This window comes from Podarcis melisellensis (assembly GCF_964234715.1).
Source record: "Podarcis melisellensis genome assembly, chromosome: 12".
Taxonomy (NCBI): domain Eukaryota; kingdom Metazoa; phylum Chordata; class Lepidosauria; order Squamata; family Lacertidae; genus Podarcis; species Podarcis melisellensis.
In genome coordinates this window covers 4057909-4078293 of record NC_138544.1, presented here as the reverse complement: position 1 = coordinate 4078293, position 20385 = coordinate 4057909, and positions in this window count along the sequence as shown.

Below are 20385 nucleotides of genomic sequence, written 5' to 3'. Positions count from 1 at the left end.
CAGGCCAACTCAAAAACAAATGTTGCATTTCCAGTTCTTGCCACAGTTTACAGTACCTAATATCGAGACTGGACATTCAAAAAGAAATCTGAAAGTGCTGTCCACTGACCCAATAAATTTGCAAATTCACATTTGAAATTGTAGTGGACCTACGTGCAATATAATGAAGGAAAGGGGCTCAAATGGCCAGGATTGGAGGGGCAGAGGCAGTAGCCATAGCTCAGTGGGGAGAGCATGTGCTTTGAATGCAAAAGGTCTGTGGTTCAATCTCTGACATCTCCTGCAAAAAGAAGGAAAGACTCCTCCCTAAAACCCTGGAGAGCTTCTCACAGTCAGTGTCAACAATCCTGAGCTAGATGAGCTAGTGGTCTGTCTCAGCATCCATCCGCTCCCTGTGTGGCTGACTCTTTCATGATAGATTAAACACCAGAAGACAAAACCTTTTGCATCTTTCTGCTGCTGAATTTTCAATACAGCTGTTAAGAGATGCCAGACGAAAAGCTGACAACCTCATCAAGACCCCAAACCTAATTAGCCTGGCAAAGTAGGTTTTTTTGGAATAATATGAAACTGTAAAATGTTCTTAGCCCTTTGGAGAAACACCAGGGAGCATGTGATGAACAAATGTCCTCAACCAAAACTGAAGCTAGCCACCACCTAAACTTGAGCCATCCTCCCAAATGATGAGCAACAGGTCTTTCTCAGAGGGATTATCAAGTTCTGCGATAGCTTCCTAGGTCAATTAAAATCAGGACATCCTCCATGTTCAAAGACTCTAAACTCTTCCCATCCCAGGCCTGGCCTGAGGCAAATGATAAGAGCATCTGGAAAGTACTTGATGCATTAATTCCACAAGCAGAAATTAATTCTAGATTAAAAAAAATAATTACACATACCACCAAACTAAAAAAATCATTACCAGAAGTAAAATAGAAGCCAGTTAACTGTTACAGTTTCCAATCACCACTTCAAGAGGGTGGACCACAGGGCAGCTTCATCGAAGTCAGTAGATTTGCAGAATACTGGATTAGCAACTGGCCCTGGAATTCTCATTTTGACCCAAACAGGCCAATATTACTGAATGCACACAACGGAATTTGCTTAGCGAAGCAAGGAATGCTAAGAGGATTTCTAGGAGAGAGGAAAGGATCTGAAAATGTTAGTTAAAATGTATTTCTCTGCTGTGTGTCCCTGCAGCCTCATTAACAGGAACGAGAGAGGACTTGTGAGCTGCAGATCTGAATGTGGAACCAAATTCCTGTAGAGTTCAGGAATGTTTCGACCCAGGTGTTCTGCACTGCCCATTACAGATATAGGGGACAGCTGCAAAGTTCATATCCAGATCTACATATGAACTTTCCCAAAGTCCAAAGGCGTTTGGCTATGGGATTTGGCTTGTGTCCATTTCTGCTGTGATTTTCTGAAGGAACTCTGCATATTGTGGGTGTCATTTCACTCCGGCTTATCACTGCAGGTGAAAATGCTACCATGCTCTAGGTGAAGAACCTGATCTAAAACCTGTGAGGTTGTTGGAAGTGAATACCACAGACCTTTGGCACCAGGGCACAGCTTTGGAACAGGCAGACCTATTTGCACTTTAAACATTTAGTTAGTTATTTCCAAATGAGCATTTGCAATCAACAACAAACAGCTATTCTTTATTCATTGTCTGCTTATTGGTGTCATGCCCTCATGATGACTCCTATGGTGGCCTGCTAAGAGGGGTGATATAAGGTAGCTTAGAATAAAGTTTTTGTGTGCAAACAGGGCTCATCAGTGTGTCCCTACACATATTATCTTTTAATTGCTCCTTTGAAACTGCCCATGCAGGGACAGTGACCAAGAATCTAGGAACTACAAGTATCTCTTGCATGGAATAAAATCAACAAAGCTGTGTTCAGAGGTTCTTCACAGAGCAGATTTTCCTGGATTAATTTTGCTTGGGGCTTCTCCCCCCGCAATCTTATCAGAATATCCCATGTATGGTTGGTGACAAAGTCAATCATTTTGAGTACGAATGTTACCCACCAATCCACAAATAAGTCAAAGTTAAATGGACATCAGATTAGCTGCCTTTCCCCATTTTTTTGTGTAATGAAGAGGTTAACCTTTTCTCACACTCCACTGATTCATTTTTCTGAGACAACCAACAGAACTGCCAATTATGGGTTCATGCTTTGGATACCTGCTCACTGCTAGCTGAACAGTGACTCAGTTCGCAAAACGGTCACTAATAAATTCTCATGGATGTATCATTTTAGTCACTCTTGACCCTAGTTGGATTTGAACTGCTGATCTAGATGTGGCAAAGGTTCATAGCACAGTACCTCATTACTAATCTTCTCAGCCAGCCAGTCACTCTTGCTTAATGCTTTGAAGATTAAAGAGCTTTGTTAAGTACTGAGTATTAATATTGTTATTATTATTGGTTAGCTTTGATCACAGACAATTGGAAACATTTCCTCAACCATTAAGGTTTCTTTTTTTAAAAGAGAAAAAGAATAAAATTGCACATTAAGCTCTGGTTATGATGAAAAGTTAAGAAAACATTTTCTCCCTTGTATTTGAGACTGTTTTCTCATAGCGTTGGGAAAGTGGTTCATCCTGCAGGGCAGTTTCCGACTTCTGAAGTCTGGATACACGAGGGAGCGTAGTAGTTCTCTTCTGTGAAGAGGGGGCATTATAGCCCAGTGTTCAGGGTAGCAGCTGGAGCTCAAGGAAAAAAGCAGGAAGGGCCCCAAGTTCAGTTCTCTCTCCTCAGCCATCAATGCATAAGGTGGTCATACAGAATACCACTAACTCTCCCCCATAGCCAAATTTTGCAAAATGGATGGCGCAATGCTGGCCTACCTTACAGGATGGTTGTAAAGAAGGCTTCTCTGACCTGGTGCTTTCTGGGTGTTTTGAACTACAATTCCCATCTATTCCCACCACCCCTGACCACTGGACATGCAAACAGGTTCTGACGGGTGTCGTACTCACCTGGAAGCTATCAGGTGCAGGAACCTTGCTTTAAAGACTGCCTTTCCGGTTGTCCAGTGTGCTTTTGTCGTCAGATGAATGTCTGAGTGAAGTTAGGCTGGCAAACAGACAGAGTTTCATTCCATAGGGATGCCCACTCAGTGGAATTTAATGTAGAAGATGATTTGCCAGATGCGTTCTGTCATGGTTTTTTGAAAGGTGTTTTCCTTGATTTGTTTGTTTTAAAGCTGTCTGTCACTTTTGCTGCTTCCTTTTACCCCTTTTTGTGTGCACATTTATTTGTTTAGCCTTGTTTCCATTAGGGGTTTTTTATTGTCAGTTGCCCAGAGAGCCCACTAGGGAGCAGAGCAGCAGGATATAATGTATATTTTGAAAATGAAGAAAGGTTAAGTAAAATTATATGGAGTCTTGCAACAAAAGGTTACACCTCTTTTCTGCTCAATTACCACCCTAATTTCCCTTTTTACTCTCTCTTTCTCCATTACCACTCACATGATACAACAGTTGACTGGGGAGTTTGCTTCCAATTTGAGTTTTTTGAGGATGTGGGTGTGGTGCCCACTCTCAGCTACATTAAAATAATGTACTTTTCCATTGACTTCTGTGGGTAGCAATCCCTTCCATCCCTGGGGACATTTTAAAATGGCTTCTCAGTGTGAACCAGAAAATGGACCTCTCCAGACAATTAGATGGTTCGCTGAACTCTTTTAACATCTGTATGTCTCATTCTCTGGCGTCCTTTTGCAGCTACTCCCCTCCCTGCCCTCCAACATAAAACACAGAATTTCATGGCCATTGAGTTTTGATTAAACTATTTCTGGGTTTCTCCTTTCACATTTTTTCCTAAAGATTTTGTACCCCTACCAACTTCACGGTTACCTTGAGTCTGCTGATACTGTTTTCTTGTGCAGGGATGCTGCCATTTTAGCCACATTTGTGAGAGCGCATTAAGACTTGAATCAGAAATAGATGGAATTATGGGATGGGATGAGTGTCTGTTTCAGTCACACGCAAGGCTCAAATAATATTCCATTAGTGGGTGGGGGATATGTATCATGCAGCCGTACTAGTACAGAATGAATACTGCAGTCAGGTAACCATTAACATCAGTGGACAGACAAAAAAATGCGCTGCCTTTTTATTGCCTTTGTACTGGTGACAGGAGGCACGACTATTGGAGGGAAATCAATAGATTTTTTGAACTTGAGGCTGGCATTTTACCCACCGTGTTCTTCTTGAGCTCTTTTGTTTTATTCCTTGGTGTGTTTTTCCAAAGAAAATGGTGCCCACTCAATGCCCCACCTTCAACTCAAATGCCTAATTGTACTGATGTGTAGTTTTGCCAGATAAATACAAGTCAAAGCTGACTCTTTGTGCAGATTTGTGTCATTGAATTAGCAACTAGTGCACATATAGTTACTTAAAACAGGCATGAGGGATTTAAAAAGAGAAAGCATATTGCTGACACTTCTCAAATAAATGTAGCTACTTGCATGCTTTTAGACTAAAGTTCATTTACCAAAACCGCCAATAATCCTGGGACACTGGAGAGGAGATGGGGAGAAATAAAACCTATAACAGTCAGTGGCCCCCTAGAGCTAACATGACTTTCCCAAGGGCCAGCCAGCATCAAGAAGCCCATGGCAGTAGCTTTTCCAAACCTTATTGATCAATCTGTAAAGCATGTTATACAAATGCATTAAATCAAACAAATGTGACTGGTCATTATTGTTGGCTTCCTACTCCTGTCAGAGTTTCCAGTGGTCGGGGCAACTCTTGTTTTGGTGCTGGGACCTGTACACTATGTCCCAGTTTTAACTGAGGTATGCTGCATTTATTTAAGCTCTCAGTACGTTGAGGGTTCAGCATGCAAGCGCCTTATTTGGTTGTTCATGCTACTGACGAGAAATTCCTGTAAAATTGTGCTTGGCCTGGGAACCACTTCCTAATACACTGTCGCATTCTCACAACTGCCTGGAAGAATTATGCCTAATTGACCGCCTCACAGCAAGATGGAAGCGAGGAGAAGTTTGCAGTTGGAGGCAGAGTCTGGGTGTCTTTATCACTGTAGCTGCTGCCTGAACCTGATAGCAAGAGTCCAAAGACCTGTCAGACACCTCACGGTTAAGTTCAGGGCTACAATGGAAGTCCTGTTTCTCAGCAGGGCAAAAAATCCAATTCGCGTTGGCAGAGCTTCCATAAGTGCATTTTAGTTCAATTGGTAAATATTTCCAGGTGGCCAACTCTCATTTTTGGGAGGTCAAGTTTGCAAAGGTTAAATAGCAGGCAGGATTTCTATAAGGCGCTATCAGTTTGTGGGGTGGGGGGGAATAAAATGTAATTAAAACCAGCATTCTTCTGGAGATTAGCTTGGAGTCATTCTGCACTCTTGTGTCGAGCTTCCCCCACATACACACTTTCTAAAAGCGTTGTTATAATAATCCACGCTCCAAAGATACATTCAGTTCCTCTAGTAAAGACAAGCGGGAATTAGTAATGGAGAGAGAGGGGGGAAAAACATAAGCAAATGAGAAGGGATTAAGAGGAAAGCCCAATGTTCGGTCAGAAGAGGATTCAGGATAATTTTTGAGCTGTATTTTTAATGAATGACAGAGGGGAGGGGGAACCAGGAGCATCTTGGGGCCAACCCAAACACCATTTGACTGTAAAACCTTTTTTTTAAAAAACCACACACCTTCAAAATAATTTTAAAAAGCCTCCCCATTTCCAAGGGCCCTTTGTTTCATCAAATGCCCTTAGTGTCTTATTAGTCATCGATCAAGGGGGGGGAAGGAATCACACAAACTTATACGCAACGCTACTCAGCCAGTTTGCTCAGCTGCTGTTGACGACACTCTTGCCCATGAAGGGCAAATTCCTGCAATAATCCCCTATTTTATTAATAATCATTTGAAGGGAGCGGAAATGGCTGACATCATTATTGAAGAGGATTGGCTAATTTTGGCTTTAGTCAGCTTTGTGAAAACATTTCTCATATGCCATGTGAAAGTGATTACTACTTCTCACTTGAACTCTCTGACCATCCATAGACCTTCCAGTTGCCCCTGGGGTCAAGTTCACACTGGACGGCTGTTCTGCTCAAGACAGAGGCCCTTTAACTGGCAGCAAGGACATGGTCTGCTTATGGAGAAGCATTTATTTCCAGGCAACCTTTGGCGATTCAGATTGTGCACAAGACAATCTAATTTAAGCATTTGAGCTAACCTGAAGTCATAGAATCATAGAGTTGGAAGAGACCACAAGGGCCATCGAGTCCAACCCCCTGCCAAGCAGGAAACACCATCAGAGCACACCATCAAGTGTTTGAGTACAGTGGTACCTCGGGTTACAGATGCTTCAGGTTACAGACTCCGCTAACCCAGAAATAGTACCTCAGGTTAAGAACTTTGCTTCAGGATGAGAACAGAAATCATGTGGCGGCAGCAGGAGGCTCCATTAGCTAAAGTGGTACCTCAGGTTAAGAACAGTTTCAGGTTAAGAACAGACCTCCAGAACGAATTAAGTACGTAACCCAAGGTACCACTGCATCTCTGAGCTTGTCATGAAGGAGTTTGGTCACTTGTACGCAGTTGAAGGGAGGACACACAAAACACTCTCTCACACACAAAATTTCTGCCTTCCTCAGTAGAAATTTATGTAAATAGTATTACATTTCTGCCAGGGACACTTGCAGCCCCAGTCCAAGTGGGAAAGGATCTCTGCCAACATAATTTCATTGGATATTTGAAGGGCAAAGGGAGATGGAAGTGGCAGCAAAGCAGTAGTGGTCACTTAAGGTATGACTTGTTCAGGCCCTGCTTATGCCAGGTTAGAAGCAGAGCCCTGCTCAACCCCCACCTACTCATGAGTAATTGAATAGGGGTGGCCACTCCTATTCAGCTTCTTGCGACATCTCTAAAGTTATTTTAACTAAGTTTTTCCTCCCTCCTTCCCAATTTGGGTCCCATTTTTTGCATTTTTGTACTACGTATCTCTTAATTACATGAAATATGGGGTTACAGTTCCAAAATGATTTATGGAATAACTATCCTTTTGAAGCTGAGGACTTGATAACTTGTAGCCAACCGAACTAAACCATTGCAGTTTGGCTCCTTGCTTTCAGCAGAATTTTAGCCACCTAGCTCTGTGTCATACTGTTAGCAAAATTTATTATTTGGACCAAGTTATTAAGGCTCAAGGTCTTTTAAGCTTCTCTGATATCTCTTTCCTCTTCCCTTGGGGAGGAATATGGCAACAGTACAGAAAAATAATCAGTCTAATTTTTCAGCAAAGCTCCAGTGTTTTTAGATTTTATTTGATATTGTGTTTGAATGTGTTTGTGATGTGTAAACAGAAAACATGGGCAAACTATGCAGCCAAGCCTTGGCCTGCAGTATCCTTAGTGGGCAAGAGATGAAGATAAGCTGTTTTGGACAAAAGGGTTAAGAACATGAGATGTGAGGGAAGTGATTCATCAGCAGTGAGAGAAAAAGAGCGGTGGAGAGGCTTACAGGTAGACAGGATGTCACAAATGATCTAGCAATCAGCACAGGAAAGGAGGAACAGGAGGCCATGAATGGTTAAGTGGAATGGTGTGGATGAATCCACTGAAACAGGCAATTCAGAAAAGCCTTTGGTTTGAAACTGATTTAATAATTCTTCTTTGAATTAATTGAATCTGAATTCCACTCTTCTTAGAAATGTAAATAAAATCCTTCCAAGGAACTCAGAGCAGTGTTTTGCCCTTCCAGTGACCCTGTGAAGTAGGCTGAGCTGACAGATAATGGCTTGTCTAACACCAACAATATGCTCAAGTTCCCCGCACTGAAACCCAACACTAGTCAGTGCTCAGCAGTGGCTGATAAACTTGTTTTAATAAGACGTATAAGAAAAGTGTCCTAGTTGTCTAGAAGACATGAATTGCAAAACTGGATGACACTTCCATGATGAGGCAGACGACGCCAACAACAACAACAACAACTGTTTGTACCCCACCCAGCCACTCTATATCAACCTATAGTCATTGTTCTCAAAATGTAAATCCATTCAGAATGACCATTCTTCCAGGTTGACCTTCCAGATGGGTCATTCTTGATTGACTACTACCACAGGAGATTGAGTAAAATGAAGCATTGAAAGGGGCTACAGTGAAATCGAGGAAAATTCTATCTACTACCACTTGTTAGAATTTCCCTCAATTTCACTGTAGCCCCTTTCAATGCTTCATTTTACTCAATCTCCTGTCATTCCCTTGCTTTACCTGCTTTCACTGGTCATCATCCAACACCACTTTTCGGCCCTCTACAATGCTATTTAAGACCCAGCTTAGTGGCAGGCACATCTCCCTGTGAACAACCTCTCTGCATATACCCCAGTCGACCACTGGACTTCTCCAGGCTTAGTAAAGGGTCTGTGCTTGTAATCCCATTTTAATAAATATCTGAAATATTTTTGGGCATAGATTATTGAGCTCAATGCCTGAGTTCTAGCTGTTCTGCCATGCACACTTGTTCAGGGGCATATTCTGAGTCTATTTCACGAGAAAATAAATTTCTAAATCTTACTCAGATACACTAGTATGCAAGCAGAACCTAACTTCTAAAATAAAGGGCATGCATCCAGGGATTGCTAAGAAGTATTTAACTATTCCTGAGATTGAATAAAAGAGAAAAGAGACCTAAGCATATTAAAAGATCAAAAGGCAGAGGAATCACTCAATAGCCATGAAGGAATAAAATTCAGTTTTAGACTATTTGGCAGGTTGTATTTCCTTATCCCAGAAAGAATAGGGAAGGCTGGAGTTGTATACTGTATCTGATTTTGGTCAACCCTAGACACATTTTCTTGGGAGTAAGCTCCATTGAATAGGAGTGCTGAAAATTACTTCTGAGTAGACATGAAGAGGGTTGCACTAGAATTGTGCTCTCTCTCTCCCTCTGTGTGTGTGTGTGTGTATTTTTTGCTATCTAGTACTTCATCCTTTGTTTAATCTGTCCAGAAGCTTGGGTCTTTCTGTTCTTTTTTCCTGATTTATTTCTTGATATACTTCATTGTCATTATAATATTAAATGGGTGAGATTTTCCAAAGGAGAATAAGGGAGTTTGGAACTGTTTATCTGATTTTGTCCAAGCTATGAATTCATATCAATGGTACGCCATATGAACAAGATTTCCCAGAGTGATCAAAGGACTTTAGAACCAATCTTATGAGCTTAAAAGAGCTGACTGGGCCCATTTGGGCTAACCCTGAAAATATATCAAAGGAATCACAATCAGGCTTAAATCTCAGTACAGAGAACACGGGAAGAAGAATGTACAGATCCAAGTGCGTTCATAAATTTAGATAAATGAGATTAATGATCAGAACTACGTTTTCAACATATGTAAGAGGGATTTTATTCTGATGCCTCACTTAAATCAGCAGCATTTCAGAGCTGTCCAAATAGAGATAAGAACTATGATCATACATTAACTCAGTGGCCTGGTTCACACATAACACTAAGCAAACCACGATTTACGCACAGGTTCCCCACAGATGATCAAACAAACCATGGCTTGCTTCTCCAGAGTTTAATTTGTTTTCCAGCTGTTCTTATTTCATGCCTCGATTTTGTGAGCATTTGCAGTAGACTGGTCAAACAAACCATAGTTAAGGAAGGAAACACTAAGTCAAATGCCCTCCACTCCATAATCTTGTCCCATCACTATAGCCTAAATACATGATGTATTGCAGCTTTCTGCTCAAAGGTTATCAAGCTGTCCCCATCTTTCTTTATAATGGCTTCATTATTTACTGCTACATCATCTAGAAATCTCTGCTCATAAACCAAAAATATTCTGGGCAATTATGTTGCATAATTTCCAGTCCTTTGATAAAGTGATTCAATACTAGAGCAGAGTTGAACTTTCGTGAGTTCCAAGTTACGTATTAAAATTAACATGATCACTAAGGGATAATCTTAAATCAAACAGTTGAAAGTTGAAAGTGATTCCTTGCTTTTGTCCTAGATATTAATCACATCTCAGGGAAAATAAACAGTGGAAATACTCCCCAACAGTGGTTATTAAGGCTCCAAGGAACTGCTGAAACCCTGAATTAGCCCACAGCACACAAGTCAGGTGCAGTCTATGCTAGATTCCCAAGAATGGAATGCAAGAGATACTTTTTTATTAATTTGGGGGAAGCCACTTTCTTTTTTTTACCATGCTGAATCTGAAAATCAGCTTGACTCTGAAAATCAGTGTTTTCATCCAGTATAACAATTAACTTATAAGTTACTTGGAATAATTTAAAATATTGTTATATGTCTCTAAAATGTCAAATGTCAGACTGGAGGTGGAGTCAGGCTGGAGCTGTTAGCAGTCTCATCGGCCTGGAGAAAAACAGATTGTGTTTTGAATGCAAACCAGAAGCTAGGCCTGGGCTAACCTTTCAAAGGACTGAAAGTCTGACCCAAATTTGGGGGCAGTCAGCAAGAAAAGAGGGTGTGAACGCCACCCTCCTTGGGGATTGGGGCATGAGGTTGGCAGCCAGCATTTCAGATTTCACAGAATGCCTCATCTGAAGGAAAATGTGGAGTGATCCAAAAATATCAGCCACCATTCTGGTAGACCTCAAAAGAACCTTGTTTAGTTTCAAACGTACTTTGAAATGCGCCCCCAAATGGGAGAGGGGCATCTTGCCTAGCCCTACTCCCACCAAAATGAAATATTTTTCAGCCATAATGAAAGCAAAAAAAATAACACCGAACAGGTTCTTTCAGCTTAGTTCTATTAAATATTGACCATGCACCCAATTCAGCTAATAGCTTATGTGACTTCTGTCTAACCCACTGTTTAGTGCCGTGGGAGGTATTTGCACAAATTGTCCTCCCAAGAAATTGCATGGTGATTAGAGTCAAGAATTTCAGGTATAACTGTGGTTCCAACTCAATATATTTTAATGCTGTTGAAGCTTGGCACTTAGACCTTCTTGATCTCCTCCCTTGGCCAGTTGCTTCTTTCATCCACCAAGATGAACTAGCAGTATAGTTTTTCACAGTTTAATTAACACTAAAATGCCAGCATGTTGATGGCACCACTGCAAGAACTAAATAAAAAAATTAAAATGGCCATCTAATATGATGAGATTTACAGCAAAACAGGAGCACACATAGAGGAATTTCACCTGATGGCTTATTTAATGCTAGTATGTTTTTAGCTTTACACTTACAATGTTTGCAATTCTACCATAAGGAATCCTCATCCTTGCAACTGAAGCCTGAGCATCAGTCCTGTACAACTTAATAGGAACCAAAATCACAAGATTTCTTGCCATTCTACTGTGAATTAGCCTCAGTCCTTTTTTTCCAGCTGGGTATCCACATTTGAAGCAGTTGTCTGTTTAGTTTCTTCCCTCATGTTGTAGCAGCACTAATCTGTTTAATTTCTCCTCATGTGCTAAAGAGGCAAGGCTTGCTTGTGTGAAGCTCAGATTGACATTTAAAATGTTCTTGTTTTATTGCAGGTACCATAACTACCCATATGACATTGTACAGAAGCTCAGCTGTGCTAAGTGTTTGGTGTACTTAAAGTCACTAATTGTATATTGTTTACACAGCGCAGTAAATCAAAGCATCCCCCCAGACCTTGTGGAAAATACATCTCCTGCACCAGGATCCTCAGAAGAAATGCTCGTCATTTGCGTTTCAGACCTAATGACCTAGCCCATCCTGCACTAGCTGCTGCTTCTTGGTTAAATAACACCTTTGCCTCTATTCAAATACTAACCAGCACTTTGAAAATGAACAAAATGCCGCCTTAGTGCACCATGGTCTCTGATCAGGAAGGACCAAGGAAGCTCAACTTGTAACCCTTCAAGTCAGAGACTCTTTTGTGTTAGGAAGAGGACAGTGCAAAGATTTCAGGTTAGGCAGATTGCTTCATACACTGGCACCTCCATATGAGTGCCACTAAACAGCTCGTCCCAGTGATGGCATTGCACACAGCGGTGGTAATACCCAAGGGCTATTTCGCACACAGAACAGAAATACAAGTCCATTATGGCTCCTTGGAAATGGGCCTGTCTGATAATATGCAAAGAAAATAATAATAATAATAATAATAATAATAATAATAATAATAATAATAATAGAGCAGCTGCAAAATTAACTCACTGGTGGAGTCTCTCAGTCTCATAGGCATTGTGAAATAAGCTGGCACCTTGGCATTTGGCAAATACTGTTAAGTAGGCAGCAGGAGTAGCTTCCTGGGGCAAGGAGTGCCATACTTTGAGTGCCACGACCAAATAACTGCTATCTGAATGTTCACCAAATATTTGAACACTCAGAGAATATCTGATGACTCTTTGTCATAACTCATGAAAGGAACATTTACTTTCAGCTGTCATCTACCAAAGTCATCTACCCACAGGGAAATGTTATTGTGGCTCAACTCCATCTGACATATTTTATTTAATTGTTCCACTCTCAAAGTGCAAAAAGCCAAGATAAAGGGAAGGGAGAAAACCTTTCCTGATTTTCAATGAGAAAAATAACAGCAGATCAGAAGAACATGTTTTCTGTCAACGTATCTTCATAGAGTTGCCCTGATATTGATTAACTCTCACTCACTCTCTCTTTTTAAAAAGAAGTTCATACTGTAAAGAATATAAACTGATGACTTAACCTTCCCCTGAACACTTGCCGAAATCGGAATTCTTAGATAAGTGGATTGTCTTGAAAAAATAATCAGTAAAAGCCTTCATGTGTATATCCCTGTCAGGTTTGATAAATGGCTCCCTCGAGATGCTGGATATTTATGGAAGGCCTTCCATTTGCAATGGTTGCTTTTGTTTTACTCTGTTTTGGTCTTTTAACTAACACATTAAGATCACAGGGAAATGGACTATTGGCGGCAGATTCCTTTCTCCCTTCCACTCGCATCTCGTTGTTTTGGCTTCTTATTTGGTGTCTGCTGAAGTTAAGACTGGTAGAAGTGCATTATGGCACAGGCCCTGAAATACACTATTGAGACACTGCATAAATTTTCCATCAACAAAGTGTCTTCTGCTCTTAGTCTCTGTTCCAAGTATCTATCTGAATGGCTGGGTTCAGAAGAAAGGAAACCAATGTTCTCATGAGCACATGAATAAGAGTACTTGCAAAAGCTCATAACCTGACCGAACATGGGTGGTGGCGCATTACCATGCCCCCTGTGGGTACTGATGGCATGGAAGAGAGCCTCCTTTGCCACCACCATTGTATCTGCAGATAGCTGTCCAGCAGAGCTTTTCCATGTGGTGAAGGGGATTTTCTCATCCGGACAATTTGAGTGCTGTTCTGACTCCCTCGGCAAATGCAAATTTTGCATTGCACAAAATCACCCAGATTCGGAGACAGTTGAAGGTTACAGTTAGAGCAAGTCTAAGGGAAGTAAACCGATCACTGTCCATCTCATCTGTATTGGATAACTTTTGATTGTTATGGCCTGAGGGTATGGGCAAGCTATTTGCAATGTCCTGGGCATTCTGGGAAAATAAAATGAAATTGAAATTAATCACAGAGTTGGAAGGGACCACAAAAAGTGATCTAGTCCAAACCCCTGCAATGCAGGAATTCTCTGCCCAATGTGCCGCTCGCACCCAAGACCCTGGGAATTAAGTGTCTCATGCTCTACCAACTGAGCTATTAACCTAATGGTGGCTGCCCAAATTAGTGCTGCTGTGGTCAACAAACAAACAAAACCAAAGGAAAAGAAAGAAAATGGACTTCAGCAATGAAAATGAACATATTTTAAAGGAATGGATAATTAAACAAATATAATTTAATTTAAAGAAAGACTAGTGAAACAAATAGTATCTTAATAATAAAAGCTTAGGGAATAATATAACCCATTGCTGGATTGCATAGGATTGTATCCTCAGTATGTTGAAAGTGCTTCATAGACTCGGACTACCTAAAAGCAGAGCTAGGAAGCCTTTGGCTCTCCTGATGTCCCACGGTATGGTCTGCACGATTTGAAGGCACACACCAGGCCCTCCAAGTGCCCCTGTTTTTCAGAGATATCCCAGATTTAGAGAAGCCATCCCACTTTTCCTTAGGATGTCCCCATTTTCATTGGAGAAATGTTGGCGGATATGGAGTTATCCGACCCTCAAGCAATCTGGAGGCAATCCTGTATAGGGAAGGGTTTTTTTAATGTTTAATGTTTCTTATGTTTTTATGTATGTTGGAAGCCAACCAGAGTAGCTGGGCAACCCAGTAAGATGTGTGGGGTATAAATAGTAAAATTATCATTATGGAATGGGACGTTTCTATTTTCATCGGAGAAATGTTGGAGGGTGTGCACACACACACACACACACACACACACACAATCCTCCCCCTTCCGGCACTGTAGTCCCTCCAGACAGCAAGAATGTGATAGCATTTGTGGAAGCATCACAGAACAAACTAAAGCAGAATATGTAAATCCACCATTAATGCACTACTGGTATGTCAAGAAAAGGTTGCAGAATACATCCACAATAAAACACCAATTTGGAGGGGCCTTTCTGCAGGATCTTGTGGGATATGAGCTGAATGGGAATGAAGCAGTGTGACCACCCCAACACTTTTGCAGGCACAAACGGTGTTGAAATTGGGGTCACTTGTGGCAATCTGATACCATAATGAGCACAAATCATCCTGAACTAAAGGGATGTCTGAAGGGACCCATAGAGATAAAGTATGGGCGAGTAACTTGTCCTGCTTAATTTTTGTGTACAGTGGTACCTCGGGTTAAGTACTTAATTCATTCCGGAGGTCCGTTCTTAACCTGAAACTGTTCTTAATCTGAAGCACCACTTTAGCTAATGGGGCCTGCCGCTGCTGCCACGCGATTTCTGTTCTCATCCTGAAGCAAAGTTCTTAACCTGAAGCACTATTTCTGGGTTAGCAGAGTGTGTAACCTGAAGCATATGTAACCTTAGGTACCACTGTATTTATCTGCTGTGTTAAAGGCACATGAGCAGGGACACAGGTCTTGCTAGATACAGGTGCCCTTTCAGTGTGAAGAGTTGCTGTTAGGATGGCATTCAGAAACACAAAATTCTGCTTGCTATGTTTCAATGAATACAAATTTCTAGCAAAAGTGACTCTGTCAGGTGTAGCTACAAATCAGGCCAAGGTCTGGAAGCTAAAGAGAGGCGGGAGGAAAAAAGGGAGGACATTTTCCTCTAACACTTCATCAGTGTTAGATGCACTTATTGAGACTGCACTTATTGAGACAAATACGACTTGAATAATTAACATACTCATGACTCATCTCTCAAGTTCAAAAGGGAGTGAATTTACTTCAGCTATTTAGAATCCACGTTTTACTTCCTCTGTCAGAGTTTGGGACTTCAAGGTGTTTTTTTTATTACAGATGAATCAAGGTATGATTTCACTGAAGGGTAGCTCTGGGAAATTGGCATCTTGCAGCTTTCTTTTGTACACTGTTTCACATATTTTTATCCCAGTTCCCTTGGCATAACTTCCTACCCTCAAACAGTTAGGTGACTAAAGTGACCTTGGCAAATGTGTGGCCCCCACACTTCTGCACTTGGCTTATTCTGAATGTGGGCATACTCTTAATTATTTGAGGGTGCAGGTGGTGACATGTTTGTATAGTCATGGATTTTCTTGTTACCACAGCATTTGAAAAGCATCACTTATCTTGTAGATCGAAAACTTACATCTGTTTAAAGTGGAATGCACGACCACATGTGCAGCGCTGCAAGATGTCACAACACCAAGACGATGGTTGTTAGTTTGGATGGTCAGTGCATGTTCAGTCGGCGGCACATATTATGTGCCGCAATGTGCACAAGATGAATTCTCAGGAAGATTGTGGCTTTTAATGGGGAATGATATGCAGTTTAATCAATTGTGCATGCCACGTGCCAAAATTCTGGAAATTGTAAAAAGCACGTCATTGCAAAAGCTGCACATCTGTTTTGACCAAAATGTGTCCTTAATGCACCATGCCAGAGTTCAGGAGGATGAAAATACCATATGCTCTTTGTGCCATAAGATTTTAAAAGTTTAAAAATAAGCTTCATGTTCATATAAGTAGAAGATCCATAACCACCTTTTTTTTTAGCACTGGTGTGACCAGTTTAAGCCTTGATATGCCCTTGTATAAAATAAATAATATAATGCCGTATGCCATGGAATGCACACAAATATTTCCTTTCTTTCTTACAATGTATCTAAGAAATCTATCTAGGGCCCAATCCGTCCAATGTGCAGCATCTTAAACTGTGCAATCCTATCTATTCAGAACCCAGCCTCACAGAGGCTTACTCTTAGGTAAATAGGTATAGGATATGTTTGCAGCCTACATCCCACTGGGTTTAATGGGGAGAATTTCACAGTGCATTCAACTGTCCCATTGAAACCATGGCAAAATCTTTTCTATTCTCCTAGAATTTTAGAATGCAATCCTATATTCACTTATCTGGTAGCAAGTCCAATGGGACTTAGGTGGGGCCTACTTCTGAGTTGACATGCATAGGATTGCAGTGCACACATATTTCAGACATTTTGCTCACTGTTTCTGTTTTTATCTACCAATTATTTTTAGCATGCAGTTTATTTTTCATTCTGGTATCTTTTAATTTGGTGAAGCACAGAATATTTTAAATAAATAAATGTGTCTGCAATCCTGTACAAACTTACCTGGAAGTATATCCCATTGAAATCAATGAGCATTACTTCTGAGTAGACATGCATAGGATTTTATGGCAAAAGTATTCAGCTTTGGCTTAGTTTATGCTCCTTTAAAACAACAACACAGACGTCAAGGTCAGGGTCCTTGCTTATCCTGGCATCTTTATTTGGGGACTAGGCACAGCTCCGAATAACCATTTCTGATCTCTTAACTGCACTCTTAAAACTTTTCTTGAGAAATGGAGAGTTGTCTGAAGTGTAGTGAGTGTATTTGTGGGGGTGGGGAGGAATTTTAAATTTCATAATTCCTGAAATCTATGCTTCGTTTTTTACTTTTCATGTTGGGTAAAAGGTAGTCTCAACAAAATGATGAGGTTACACACACACACACACACACACACACACACCCCTTTAATTAAAAGGAAATGCTGATTAATAAAACAGCTTATTTAACTTGATGTTTGAGCTCCCTCTACTGGATGAGACAGAAAGACCTTGGTTGTCTGAAGTTCCCATGCAATGTTCACCTCCTATCCTGTGTGACTTTTGTTCTGTTGTGATTTCAAAGTGAATTGGTAAAATAGCATTCAAGATTAAGGCAATGGCCATTTGGGCTAGACGTTATTGCCATTTAAGGGAAAATAAATACTCTGTCATTTGTGAAGTTCAGCACAAGCATATCTTTTGCTGCAAATGTAAGAAAGTGTGACTAAGTCCTTTGTGATAGAAACAGGCAATATTTTAGTTGCTCCCTTGAGGATTGAAATGACATCATAAGGCTAGTTCAGATAAATGGCAGCCGTCTTTGGACTGTTCCTGACATTCCTGCAGCCACTCCTTGAACCACACTGATACGGGATGTGTCTACCAGCATGGAATTTAGAGTGCTTACGTGTGAACAAGTCGCATGGCAATTCTGGTTCCCACAAATGGCACGTTCACATGAGCCTGCCCTCGTCGCTGTGAGACTGACCGTGCCCCCCCCCAAGATGGTCTCCTTCCGTGAACCCAGGGCCAGCCACATGGATGTGGCACAAGAGCAGTGGTTCTCAAAGAGTGTAGCAAGCCACTCTGGTGCGGCAGAAGAGGATGGGCAGTGTGGCAGGAAGATTCAAGGACAAGCAAAGAAATATTTAAACATTTCAATATAGTATAGTATCAATTTTTAAATGTGTGGGGGGTTTTATCTTTTCTTCTCAGAATACGGATAGGTATCTTTTCAAAATGAGAGCAAGAGCATCAAATGATACTGATGACATTCCTAGTTGTGTTTTCCAGTGTACAGTATTTTTTATCAATTAAAAATTCGGTCTGGTGTGAACAATTTTTTAATTTTATTTTTTGTGGCACAGAGAAAAAAGTTTGAGAACCACTGCACTAGAGCAAAACTTTAAGTCATCACAGGATGGGTGGACATTGTCTAAACCCGGTCTGTAAAATGGAGTACTCACTTGTGCTCTTTAGGTGTTGTGGCAATCTGAGATATGTCTTTTTAAGTTTTACAAGTTGTTGTAAAAAAATAAATGCCGCTTCATAGCAAAAGTTTTGCAGTTTGACTTCTCACAATACGAAACTCGTTTATTTTAAGGCCATTTTTAAAACGGGCCTCTCACAGGCTACATATGTTTACTCAAAATTAAATTCTGCTAAGCTGAATAGGATTTACTACTTAGTAGGTGTGCTTAGGAATAGAGTGGCTCAGTCTTATCAAAGTCGACTTGGAAGAAAATCTCACTGTGTTCAATAGGGCTTACTCCTGTGCAACTGCAGCCTTAACATTTGTTTCTTTTATTTATTCAGAATATTTATAAACCACTGAACATTTAAAAATATAGAACGATAAAGCAGCTCTCAAAAAAGAATCAGATACTGCCTACAAGTCAACTCATCCTTCTGTGAACGTTTGCAAAATAAATTTTAAAAATGTGTAGAATGTAGATGCCAGCCTAGCTTAGGTGTGCTACACAGGGCAGGTGCTGAACTGCTTTAACATTAAGTTTTGTAGTTGGGCAAACTACTTTTGCATGAGATGAGGCCTTGACTATCCTCATCCTGACCCCCCAACCAACCTCTCTTTGGTATTGAAGCACATGGCATGGGGTCATCCAGAGCTGAAGGAGGCACAGAAAAGCTCAGGATTCAGCAGGAGTTTACACCATAACAAGGGGGAGTTGCTTCATTAACTGCAAACCCCAACATTTTAGCTCCCTTCCAAACCAGTTTTGTAGCCGTTGTGTAGGGGTTTTGTAGTGAATCAGACTATGTTGGATTCCTGGGTGATACCTATGACCCTTAGTTTGAGGATCAGTTACTCAGTTTGGGCGGGGGGGGGGGGTGCTACAAAATGTGGGGTTCACACTACAAAACACAACAAAACTTTGTCATCAGTTTGGAGTGAATTGGATAATGTTGGATTTCTCTGTGTTAATTCAAACCCTCCAAAAAAAATAAACCCCACAAAAAGTGTCTCTATTTTCTAGGGACATCCCTAATTTAGAGAAGCTGTCCTGGTTTCTGATTTGATTTCAGAATGTCCCACTTTTCCTTAGGATGTCCCTATTTTCATTGCAGAAATGTTGGAGGGTATGGAGTTATCTGACCTTCCTATACAGAAGGGCAATACTGTTTAGGGATTTTAATTTTTTTAATGTTTTATTATGTTTTTTATATATGTTGGAAGCCACTCAGAGTGGCTGGAGCAAACCAGTAAGATGTGTAGGGTATAAACAGTAAAATTATCATTATTGAATGGGACATCTCTATTTTCATCGGAGAAATGTTGGAAGGTATGGCGACTGTGGTGCCTTTATGATATATGGTTTATTTACATATATATACAACCTGAACTTATGATGGAGGGATTCACAGCATTAACACCACAGATGGCCACAGCCTTGGATCCCAGCAGAAATCAGGAATGGCTTTGTCTGTCAGCTTCTTCTAGCTCTCTCTCTGGCATACACACAGAGGCATTTGTTTTTCTAACCAACAGCCAGTTGAGAGAGGGGTCCCTACCCATTTGTCCTCTGGCACAGAGCCACTTCCTTTGTTACCCTAATGACCCATACTTAGAGGGCTGTTACCAAGAAGCTTGGACCATAAAGAAGGCTGATCGCCAAAGAATTGATGCTTTTGAATTATGGTGCTGGAGGAGACTCTTGAGAGTCCCATGGACTGCAAGAAGATCAAACCTCTCCATCCTTAAGGAAATCAGCCCTGAGTGCTCACTGGAAGGACAGATTGTGAAGCTGAGGCTCCAGTACTTTGGCCACCTCATGAGAAGAGAAGACTCCCTGGAAAAGACCCTGATGTTGGGAAAGATGGAGGGCACAAGGAGAAGGGGACGACAGAAGACAAGATGGTTGGATAGTGTTTTCGAGGTTACCTGCATGAGTTTGACCAAACTGCGGGAGGCAGTAGAGGACAGAGGTGCCTGCCGTTCTCTGGTCCATGGGGTCACGAAGAGTCGGACACGACTAAACGACTAAACAACAACAACACCAAGAAGCTGGCCTGGCCACTTCAACAGTTGCATCCCCCATTGGATTTAAACTCTTGCTGGATCCAGGAATTGGAAGAGACTCAGGCCTGCAGCCCACTACAGCTAAACGTGGCATAGGCTACCTGCACGTAAGCCCATTTTCTCCCTTCATTTCATTTTTAGCACATGGAAGTTGCTGTGGCCTCAGGCAAGATCTCACTGGAAGCCACTTCTGTGTCTCCTCACTTT